The 8,273-nt window shown below is 41.6% G+C and overlaps 1 long non-coding RNA gene across 1 annotated transcript in view; it reads left to right on the top strand.

The window, feature by feature from the left end:
- The window catches only part of LOC145721770 (uncharacterized), a 31,512-nt gene extending 25,926 nt beyond the window's left edge, over nt 1-5,586 (top strand). Inside the window, exon 2 of the long non-coding RNA XR_014145663.1 lies at nt 912-5,586. This is a non-coding gene — a long non-coding RNA (uncharacterized LOC145721770). The remainder of the gene's footprint in view (nt 1-911) is intronic.
- The last annotated feature ends 2,687 nt before the right edge of the window (nt 5,587-8,273 follow it).

Raw genomic sequence — 8,273 nt, 5'->3', positions numbered from 1 at the left:
TATATATAAAGTAAAAGTACCTGCCTGAAACACAATTATAAATGTTCAACACATTCTTGGATTATTCTAATTTATTTGACTATATATCTGATTATTTTCTGCATATACCTGAAACCAGAAGTCACAGGACAGAGCAAAGGTGCACCGTGTCTGGTCTTCCTTTAGAGAACCGTGTGACCTCTAATTAAAAGCTGCGCGATCCAAAGATCTCTTACAAGGCTGTGTTAGTCCCACAAAAGTCACGGGGGTTTATACCTGTTGTTTTATTGTTGTTTTTATTAATTCCAAAGTTTGGGTGATTACATCAAGCTCTCTAGGGGAAAAAAGTCTCTCCAGGGGACTCTAATGAGGAGCCAGGTTGAGTCCTACCTAAATTCTGATACAGCTTTTGCCAACCATCTCAATTCTCTAACAACTGTTCAGTCCAGCATACCAGCTGGTAGGATGAAAACCATGAGCTAGGAAAATTAAATTCTTCCTGCTCTGCTTCTATCAGATAACTTCTCTCTGTTCCCAATTCAGCCACGAACCATTATGTTCTCATTGAGGCAAACTGTAGATGATGTGTCCACACTAGGAGAACATGAGAGAAGCAAGGTGCCAAAGTGAGTCTGGGAGGTCAAACGTGTAAGTAATAAAAGTACTTCTTCAATCGCGTTCATCAGTTTAAAGCAATGAAGACTTGGTTCCAGCAGTGCAGATGTTTCTCAACAAAGTAAGAGCATTTGGTACGTTTTTGGCAGATGGCAAGATAAAGTCCATTTGCTTAAGAAGCCACTCCTTCTTTGATGTGGTTAATTATGACCTCTCGGGGTACATACCAACCTTATCAAAATCCATCTGGGTAGTACTCTCTCTTGTAAAAAATGCCTCCTTCTGCTTTACTATTAGTATTGCGTTCATGCCAACAGCATTCCTGACACTGTGTAATCCCAGGAAGATGGAGTTCCACACCAGTGACTTGAAACCTGAATAAGACAGACCCAGAAATTGAGACATAAAACTGCAGGTGAGAATGTGGGCAGATCTGAAGATTGTAAGTTTCATTTTCCTTTCTCTTCATCTTTCCTTTGGTTATCCATTAATCCATAGGTGTAGATTTTTTTCTCATTTTTCTTCCTGTGTCACAGAATAGAACTTGCTGATCCTATTACCAGCAAGGGAGTAATTTTTTCTTGCCCAAAATGCCAAAAGCACATGAAGAAAAAAGTGAAAGTTTCCTCTTACCAATTCCAGTGTGAACAGGGAGGTGTGTGTTATTCCAGACTTTTTTTTCCCTATTTATATACTATACATGACTTTCAATGTTGCTTTAAAAAAAAAATTCAAAACCGTTTCACACACACACATCCACACAAAATGAGTTTTAGAAAGATTTTTAGGAGAGAAATTTTTAGTCAGCTTGATGCATTCAGAGGGAAAAGAACCAAGGGATGAGTATGGGCAATGGGAAGAGAGGAAAATGAAACCCGAAGATGAGAGAAATGTCTAAAGCCATGAGTGAATGACGGAAGAATTCAAGGAAGACCACTGCCGCTCAGAGAGTGAGAGAGAGGCAACGGAAACACTAGAGAAAAAAAGAAGTGTGTATTATATTCTCAGTGGTACGCCAAGGACCTGGCATAGTAGGTGCTTAATAATTTGTTTACTAAGTGAATACCCTGTAGTCTCACTTCCATTGGATGGCCTTGATCAAATTAGAACCTGGGAAGGCAGAGACCCATTTATAATCGTTAATGAGACAAGAAATTAGCTCAAGAAAAGCCTTTTGAGAATGAGGGGGAAAAATGACATTTGATGCTGGCTTTTACATGTAGAAGAGAAAGAATATAGGGGTAAAATTGTATGAAGAGGGCAAGCTAGATCAAATACAGTTGGTGACTATGGCAGACATAGAGGGAAAACTAGGAAGTATTTGTTTGGGAATAGAGCCAGACAGGATGAATTGGGGAGCCTGGGGGGAATGAATGACCATTTGTGGAGTTCTAGCATGTGACAGACTCTTTCTATTGGGTTATTTTATTCATCTTCAACCCTGTGATGGAGAGAGTAATGATAACCACTTAAGGATACAGAAACAGGCTCAGGAAGTTGTGGTGGCCCAAATCTCTCACTAATCAGTGACAGAATCACTTTTCAAACCCATTTTTGTAACCCCAGCCTCATGTAGTGGGGTGCAGGACAGAGTCTTGCTGCTCAGAGGACTAATATAGGGACCATTAGCACTGGCATCACCTGAAAGTATAATCTTGGGCCCCTCTCCAAAATGACTTAACTAGAATCTGCATTTTAACAGATCCTTAGGGCGCCTGGTGGCTCAGTCGTTAAAGTATCTGCCTTCGGCTCAGGTCATGATCCCAGGGTTCTGGGATCGAGTTCCGCATCGGGCCCCCTGCTCAGTGGGAAGTCTGCTTCTCCCTCTACCCCTCCCCCTCGTGCTCCTGTGCACTCACGCTCTCTTGAAAAAAATACATAAATAAAATCTTAAAAAAAAAAAAAAACCTAGATGACTGGCATTCATCTCAAAGTTTGAGAAGCGCTCCCTAGAACTTAAGCACCACCCATCTGGGGGGAATTTCAAGCATTCTCTACACCTGAAAAGCCTATAGAGAGAAGCTACTTTCCATTTGGTCCCTGGCAATTGCAGATGGGGCCCTCTTTAAACATTGTGTCCTTTTTATGTGCACACCAGGTAGCTCACATAGTGGGACAGAATAAAACAAGTCCGAGGCCACTGTAGCTCCGATTTGGCAGAGAGTGGGCCAATGCTTCTCACCAGCATCTACCAAAAAGACAACTCTCCGCCCAAGTTCATGCCTCTTCTTCCTATCCAAACACATATGACAGGCAATTTTAGCCCCATCTCTAGTGCTTAGATCTCAAAAACAACCAACTCTTCACAGGCTGTGCATGGTGTGTGGTATGGATGGGAAAGTGTTTGCTTTGGAAACACCCTGCATTTCTGGGCACTGCTGGGGTTTAGGTAACTAAAACCTGGAAGAGTGAGGGCTTCCTTCCCCTGTGGTCCCTCCCATTCCCTCACCCATGAGATGCAGCTGCCTCTTGACAACTGGAAGGACGGATCTCTCCAGGCTTCTGAGCTCTCTCATCAGCCACCCAGTAGCCTTGAGAAAGCCACTTGTCCTTTCTGTGCCTCAATTGCCTCACCTGTAAAATGGGCCTCACCTAGTTCACAGGGACACTAGGAGAATTAATTAGTGTTTGTAAAGCTTTGAGATTCCCTAGATGAAAGAGCCTATATAAGTGTAAATGATTATCATTATCATTATTATTATTATTATTACATAAAGTATGGATGACAGATTAAGCATGGGATTATATGTCAACCTCCTGGGGATGGTTGATTTCTGGATAAACAAAAAGTGTTGTAGACTGTCATTATCCACCTTCTTTCCCATGTCTCTTCAAGAATGCATCATCAAGTTTGCTAGGTTACTAATGCAAAATGAAGTCTTCCTTAGCTCACGAGTGTTGAATTCAGACGAGATGGTAATGACCAAAGACTAGAAAATCTCTTCAGCCGTACATCTCAGGACCAAGTTGATCCTGCTCCCCATGTGAACTGTAACCATCTGACAGTTCTCCTGACTACGGGTAAGGAGACGGTTCTGAACCTGGCCTACCACCGAACCAGATTACCAAGTCAAGCCAATTACCAGTTTGCATTCTCCTTTCAGACATACTATCAATGAAAGTATAAATTAATGCCGAGAGTTTTAAATCTCTCCCAGACAGTCTCACCACACAACAAAGTTCAGGAAATCTGTGCGGAATTAAGGCCACTTGTGTTCAGTAAAACTGAATCAGCCTCATGACACATGTTCAACCCTTTCCTTTTGCCACGACCTGCAGCCTGTGTGGGACCAGGTAGGAAGCTCCAGTTGCCAGTTAGAGCTGCCACGTCAGGAAACCAGGAACTTTGCGGGGAGTAGCTAAATAAGGGGCATTTAACGTGGGGTCCCACACGCCTACAGGCATGGTGGGGGGGCGTTTGTGAAGTCCCGGAAATAGCCTGAAGGCTTGTGTGTATATGTGCATTTTTCTGGGGAGAAGGTTCACAGTTTGCAGAGTTTCAAGAGATTCTAGGACCTAAAAGGATTAAGATCCAAATGTTTTCCTGCCATTTAATTTCACTCTTAGACATAACTCCAGGTTGCTCCGAAACCCTAGTTCAGACCACGTCCTGAGGCGGAAGCAAGGACCGCATCCGATACCATGGTTTTCTCAGCGATCCCTCTACGGTGCTCATCATTGTTTAGGAGTAGGTTTGATAAAGTCAACATGAGCCCTATACCCCGAAAACTGGTTCTGATTTTATGTTTAGTTGGGGACACTTTGTTGTTCCAGACCTCTCTCCATTTGGAATAACATTTGTGCTCTGCCCTCCAAGTTTTTGACTAAACGCCTAATACTCATGCTGTTCTTTTAACTGCCCTTTAAAATGACTGGACTATGAAATTTGGTGGAGAAGGAGCTCAGTCTGAGAAAGTATGAATCTTTATTTCAGATAAGCTCCTGGAAAAGGTACATATTTTCCAAAGCAATCAATCAGAATTCGCTTGGCCACCAAGCAATCCCAGAGGCCCCAGTTCCCTTATGTGATTTATGAGACCTTCTCTTTCCAGTAAAGTTGACAGTACCTGGAGAATAGCTTCTCACCCAGCAGTTTTTAACTGTAGCTTCCAAGCTAAGGCACGAATCAGAAAGAAGCACAATGGGACGCAGAAATTCAAGGAGTGCAAGAAGAGATGGAACAAATTTTATTTGGAAGTAAAACATTCTCCTTAAGTCACTTTCTAGCTCAATGACTCTGCATTTCTTACTTATGGAAATAGTAATTTAAATGCTGGTTTATACCATCATTCAGAAAGGGGCATGATAGCGCTGGGTAATGGCAGGATTTTTTTTTTTCTTTAATTACACAAACGACCTTAGGGTGGTCAAAAGTGCATTGGACTGGGAGCTAGGGGACTGGAGTCCTAGGCCATCACTTGCTTCCTATATAAACTATCACTTTAGTATCTGTAAAATGAGGAGTGTCTACCAGATGGGCTGTGGTTCGCAAATTCTGCACCACTGGAATGCTAGCTGAGGACTCTTGACAATTATTTAGGGGCACCCTATTGAGGTGTGTGACCTCCCTGGCAACCACGAAGAAACTTATTGGAAAGCTGTTTTATGCTTGGAGCTGAGACCAGGGCAAGATATTAAAAATAATGAAGAAAATATGCCTGCCCTCAAAGAGTTCCCAATCCAACAGCATACCATTAATATACTATGACAGGATTAAACTAGCTGAATCAACAAAGCCCTATGGGCATGTAGTTGGAAAAAAGCAGGCAAGCGCATTTGAAGCAAAGGCAGCATGTGCAAAGGCACAGGAGTACGAAATGCCCGGTGCGATCAGGGGACAGAATGAGCCCAGGACCTTGCCTCCTTCTCTTCCCTAGGGAACCAGCCCAGGCGATCTGAAAGGAAACCCCAAGGTCTCTTTATATCTCTCCCTACAGCTAATCTATTCCTACTTCCTTTACTCTGGACCCATCTTTGTGCCCTCTATTTGTAGAGCCAGGCAAAAGGCAGCCCCACCTCAGAGAAGGACCCGCTGAAGCCTCCCAAGTCCATTGTTACTTATCATTTCTTTACTCACTCCACCTCCCGGGTTCTGTGTTGTTTGTGCCTAATAGGAGGAAGGGTGGGACGGAAGACTGGGGTTGCCTTTCACCCCTTCTGCTACAGGGTGAAGAATTATTTCACTTCCACCCAATTTCCTGTTCAAATGTATTTACTGCTTTTCCCATTGTTCAACTTGATTGGCATTTCTGAAATAGCTCCTTGGTCCTCTCTCCTATCTTCCGTTGTAAAATAGTAACCAGATCTCCTCCCTGGGGATATAGAGTGAGGAGGTAGAATGTCTGGGCAGAGTACATTGCCAAAAGTATCAATGTGTTGCTCTTCATAAAAGATCACAACATTAAGGGGGCTTTCTGTTTAAATTCTTTTTCTGGCAATGGTTCTGGGTTGGTATTAACTCGTTCTTTCATCCCATCACCATGGGACTAAGCAAACATTACTGCTAGGTAAACTGAGCCAACAGTACAAAACTCAGGATTCCCACTCAGATCTTCCTGTCTATTGCTCATACCAAGATACTACATTAACTCATTAGTATCAAATTAGCAAGCATCTGCAACAATCTGAAGTTCTTATCCTATTGGTTAAGGTAAATTTTCCCAATAATATTTGGTCAAATAACAAGTTCCCCCCAAGAAAGAGTTTTGGAGAATAAATTGGGGAAATCCTGTGTTTAAAAAGTTTAAAAAGTCTCCTCCACTACAGGACTTCTCAGAGCCTGTAATGTGCTAATTTGGCTTATAAATCTTCAAGAAAGTGGTTCGCAAATTTACTAGACCCTTTATTCCCAAAGGTTGTATGAATCACCAAGGAACTGTTAAAAATCTATGTTGCCAAGCCCCACTCCCAGAAAACGGGAGTCCACAACAGCCCTGGAGTCTGTATTTTAACAGACACTCCAGGTGGCTCAGATGCAGATGACCTGCACATTGAAAAACACCGACCTGGACTGTTTCCCTAATAAGGCTCCTCAGAACAGATTTTGAGAAATGCAAATGTTGGTATAGGGAATTAATGCATATTCAGTCCAAAAAGGGGGGGTGCTGATTTGTTCCACTGCACCATAGTTCCCACCCACTCATGTTAATTTGAATACATTTTTCTGTTACAGCTGCAAGATAAGACCTCATTAACTAAAGGGACAAACTAGCAGTAGACTTCAGAGGAGACAGCCAACTATTGACAACAGACCCCAAAGATCTGACACCTAAAAATAACTCTAGCAAAGCTAATAGTAACGGTGTCAAGGTTTTTGCTGTTTCATGTAGTTTTAAATATGATCACGCAAGTCAAAAAAGACTTTCTCCAACGTCTTTTTAAAGCCAGATAAAGAAGAGAACACTGTGTTTTGGGAGGTGGTAAATATAAACTGTCTTAGCACTTGGCAAATTATCAGGTTCGGTCTCAGGGTTTTGTGAACGTTCACAATTAACCACTAACACCTCTTGAGTTATCAACAGTCAAGTACCAGAAAGTAAACACACCAATGGGATTTTGATTCTTTTGAATCAACAATATGTGAAATGGGTCATAGCTGTAATGAGCCAGGAATAAAGTGTTAAATATACACTGGAGCAGTGTCAAATTGGAGAGGGTTCCTAAAAACCTCAATAGGACCTACCTCAGACTCATTCGCTCATTAAGAAACAGTACCTTAGGGTACACAGTGGTGGGCAGCACTTTGGTAAAATGAAGTCAATATTTCAAAGAGCGAAAGTGCAGTGCTCTTAAAATGCAGAGTAACTGTGTTCAAACCAGGTTTCTGGAGACAGTACTATGATCAAATATAGCTAATAGTCATTATCTAGGGACAATTAAAAGTGGGGTTTTTTTTTAATTCTCTTAAAGCGAATCAACTTAAACATAGTATTACATTTTAAAAGGAAGGGGGAGTTTTGTAAAATTAACTGAAATGATTAGCATCAGTTTATTTCATCTATTTCATGGCTGAAAATTCAGTTATAAGACAATGCTAACATTATACAAGATTGGATGAGTGAGGACAAACTGAGTTCACTAGGCAATATTTTTTATTTGACTTCTTTTCAAAGATAATAACTATGGGCACTAAATATTTAGCTAAGGAATTCCCCCCTTTTATATAATTTTAAATCATGTATTATTAACACTGTAAGGGAGTCTTAGAGATCAATCTGTATTATCAAAAGACTTTCATTCATAAGTTATAAAAACCTAATGTGGTTTGAGCTAGTTTCTTACCAAGTAAAATACCAAACACTCACCAGACATTAAGACTCTTGTCTCTCTGCATCACTCAGCTCTTCTTTTGTTGGCATCATTCTTGGTCAAGCTCTCTCCCAAATAACTAAAATGGCCCTTTGGCTACTTTAAGATTATATTTCACTAGCATAGCAACAAAGTAAGAAGCAAAAGGCTTTTTTTTTATTTTATTTTTTTTAATTTTTTTTTTTTTAAAGATTTTATTTATTTATTTGACAGAGAGAGACACAGCGAGAGAGGGAACACGAGCAGGGGGAGTGGGAGAGGGAGAAGCAGGCTTCCTGCGGAGCAGGGAGCCCGATGCGGGGCTCGATCCCAGGACCCTGGGATCATGACCTGAGCCGAAGGCAGACGCTTAACGACTGAGCCACCCAGGC

The sequence above is a fragment of the Leptonychotes weddellii genome, chromosome 5 (genome assembly GCF_054177405.1).
Source record: "Leptonychotes weddellii isolate Sample4059 chromosome 5, ASM5417740v2, whole genome shotgun sequence".
NCBI classification, from domain to species: Eukaryota; Metazoa; Chordata; class Mammalia; order Carnivora; family Phocidae; genus Leptonychotes; species Leptonychotes weddellii.
Note: the sequence above shows the minus strand (reverse complement) of the source record. Positions and strands in the feature narration are given on the sequence as shown.